Below are 3,854 nucleotides of genomic sequence, written 5' to 3'. Positions count from 1 at the left end.
TTGTCATGTTGGAATGCAGCGTTGTGGTGTTAGGACACAAGAGTCGTGCTCCAATGCAATGACACCACTTTTGGCAACTTGTTCTAACACCTGCCAACTTGGGAACTGAGGAATCTTTCCACCTCCGCTCATCAAATCTTCTTCCTTTCTTTCACCCTTGCAAGGCACTTTGGAAATAAACCTACTACCGAATGGTTTTGAAAAACCAAGCGGCCCCATTAAACCATCTCAGGCAACCTCAAAACCATCTGGCCCAAGGGCAAACCAAAAGCAGGGCCGGCTCTAAGCACCAGCATTCCAAGCATGTGCTTGGGGCGGCCCTTTTCAAGGGGGGGGCTTCTGCCCTTTGGGGGTGGCACTTTTCAAGGGGTGGCACTCCGGCTTTTTTGTTGTTGTTGTTGTTGCTTGGGGTGGCAAAAACCCTGGAGCCGGCCCTGACCAAAAGACAAGGTATGTAGCAGTGAAAGCGGGAAAATCCCCAGGCATAGAAAGAATGAGGGGAAATGAAAGGGACAGATACAAAAACCAAGTAAAGGGGCCAAACACAGGCAAGAATCAAGCAGCCCAAATGAGTGGTCATCACAGCCATACCCTAAGCCAGGGGTAGGCAACCTATGGCACAGGTGCCGAAGGCGGCACGCAAGCTGATTTTCAGTGGCACTCACACTACCTGGGTCCTGGCCACTGGGCCGGGGGGCTCTGCATTTTAATTTAATTTTAAATGAAGCTTCTTAAACACTTTAAAAACCTTTACTTTACATACAACAGTTTGTTATATATTATAGACTTATAGAAAGAGACCTTCTAAAAACCTTACCATGTATTACTGGCACGCGAAACCTTAAATCAGGGTGAATAAACGAAGACTCGGCACACCACTTCTGAAAGGTTGCCGACCCCTACCCTAAAGGCTCTTGTTTTGAAATCAGCCAGGTTTCCACCTCTCCTGCTCTCAAGGTGGGTCACCCATTTGACCCAGAGGGAAAATGGTTAAAGGTTGCAAAGCCAACAGCCTCTCAACCGAAAGCAATGATCACTTCCCCCTCTCCACAGCTGGACCTAAAAGCACTCTGCAAAGGAACGGAGTAAATTTTTCCCCCCGGGGGGAAGCTGACACATGGCTGGTTAAAGTCAATTGCTCAGGCCACACAGGGTATGTCTACACTGCCCCATGAGCAAGCCTCCCTGTTCAGGGAGACAGCCTTGCCCTAGCGGGATTTGAGCTAGCAAACTAAAATGAGAAGCAAGCACGTTATGGCTCAGGCGGCAGCCCGGGCTCTCAAACCCACCCGGGTCCAAGCTCCGGTGGCTAGCCTGAGTCTGCACCGTCCACACTGCTGGTTTTTAGCTCGCTAGCTTGAGCCCTGCTAGCACAAGCCTGGCTAATCTCCAGGCTGGGAGGTGCTCTCCCAGCTGCAGTGTAGACACCCTTGCAGTGACTCTTTGGCACAGCTGGATGTAGAATAGAGATCCGCTGAGTTCCAGTCCCAAAGCCGCCCTCCTGATGGAAGACACGAAGGGTTTCCACTCATTGCAACGCAGCCAAGATTCGTGATTCCTAACAGCTGAAAATAGGGTGCTGTTGGCAGGAGCTGAGGCTCCTGCTCATGGTTCCTAGCTGAGTGGGTGAGCTGGAGAAGCCAGCTGGCTGGGGAAGGACTCCAGCTCTTCTCAAATATCAGCCGTATACTCCCTTTAAGAAGAGATCCCGGTGCCAACTGCTCTTACAATTCGTGGTCTAACGCCACCTCGTGGACAAGCCAGTAACTGCACTGTGTTTACCGAGAAATAACACTGCAAGTGCACCTGGGGACAGCAATTTTGAGATGGAGAAAGAGGCAAACATCAGAGAGAGATTCAGCACCAAATCACGCTGCTAGGTCATGCGCCTTTTGCTGAACTCATCTGGTTTGTTGTACTTTGAGCATTTAGCAAAAGAAGCCTGGAGACACATGAAAGGCCTTCCCTCCTCTGACTTACATTGCACCGTATTGTATTATTGTATTACCGTATTCTTTACCTAGGAAAAAGGGAAGGTCAAAGGCACAGTGGGTTTCTTGTCACCTTGGATCCGAAGCTGCTAGCTTTGCGGTTGTGATAGGTGCTGTACACGCACCGGCTAAGAGACAGTCTCTGTCTCAAAGATATAACAGTCTAAATAGACATGACAGACAAAGGGTGGGAAAGGAATTGGAGGGGAGGTGACTTGGCCAAGGTTGCTGGCAGTGCTGTATATAGAATGCAGGTCACCCAAATTCCAGTCCAGTGTTCTATCCACTGGGCAACACTGCCTTTCGGTTCTCATGGCAGCCTACTTTGTGTGACTTTTCGTCACCTTCCAGCTTTGAGGAAGAATAGGAATTTCTGAAGAGGCTCATGTATTTAGCTCTACAGGTCCCAGGTTCGATCCTGCTCAACTAGGGTCTGTCAGTGTTACAAGTGGGGGCTCATCTGGTATTTCAACGGGGAAGTCTCTGAAGCTCAGGACATGCTTCCTTGGCTAGGGGAACTAGGCACACCCCCACTTGCTCACGGATCACTGGGGTTGTGTCAACACTTTGGCAAACATGAGTACAGCTGCCCCAGTGGGATGGACACAGTGTTTTCCCAGTTCTCAGGGTATTGAATTCCCTGCAGTAATGGCACCGGCCCTGCTATGGTGTTAATTTGAAAGAAGCCTCCATATCTTCTTGCCTTTTATTCCCTGGCCTGTGGCCTGAGAGGCAAGGAAATCTAATTTGCATATTTTAGAGGATGTTAATTACACATCCCCTCACTGCCAGCCCCAACACCCTGGCGCTGACCGGCCTCCTTTGCCTCATATGCTGCAGCCATGGAGAATGGTTAATTATGGAGCCCATTGAGCTATCCGGGAACGTAATGAGCTCGAGAGGGTCTCCCAGAGGGATCAGGCACAGGGGGCTTCCATTAGGCACTGACACCAGTTTAGTAACAGGTGCTTCTGGATCAGAGATGGGTACGAACAGTTTGCATGAAAGAAGAGGGAGAGACCAGGGGGAGGAGGGACAAAGGAGAAGTCCTGATCCTCACCCAGATTTCCTGCCCCGCTATGGTGTTTGCATCCTGGGGCTTGGGTCAGGCCTGTTTTACAGAGGGCAAGTTCCAGGTCTGCACTGTGATTTCAACCCGCCTCCCGCCGCATCGTTCAGGGGGAAGCAGGTGGAGGCGTGTGACTCAGGCCCGACGAGAAGCAACCCAAAGCGTATGTACTTCAGTCGCTCCCAGCCTGCTAAGGAGGGACGGTCTCTGCACCAGCCCGGAGAGCGACCCTTTGCCCATGCAGACGGTTGCTTTTCCCCTCTCCTGGGCTGGGAAAGGTGAGGGGGGCGGGGCAGACCAACAGACTAAAGGCCGAGCTCACAAGGCAACGGGAGGCTTGGGGGACATAGGCTTTCAGAGCTCCCTGCTGCCCTCTGGCCTGTGTCGTCTCCCCGGTGAGGAGAGAAGGGTGCTCTGCCGTGCCGGCCCGTGGCAGCTTGGCCTGGCTGGCCCTGCTCAGGGAGGACTCGGGCGTGGCTTTGCCTCGAGGAGGGGGCAGCGCGCAGCTGTGCTGAGAGTCGCTGTTTACTTCCTGGGCTCCCCAAGGTGGGGCAGCACCCTGCGCCAGAGCTCTCGCTGGCCCAGCATACGTCCCTCAGGCTGGCGCATTGGCCAAAGAGACCCACAGCTCCACCCATTTCCCGCCTCCTCTCGCACCTAGCCGGGGACGGGGGGACGTAGCGGCCTCGTGGAGGCAGCGTCGGCCCCAGCACTGCTATGCCCAGTGCAGGCAGCCCACGCAGGGGCCTAGGATTTGGGTGGGTGGGAGGGGGCATTACCCTTTCAGCAGTGTC

This window comes from Mauremys mutica, chromosome 2 (assembly GCF_020497125.1).
Source record: "Mauremys mutica isolate MM-2020 ecotype Southern chromosome 2, ASM2049712v1, whole genome shotgun sequence".
Taxonomy (NCBI): domain Eukaryota; kingdom Metazoa; phylum Chordata; order Testudines; family Geoemydidae; genus Mauremys; species Mauremys mutica.
Note: the sequence above shows the minus strand (reverse complement) of the source record.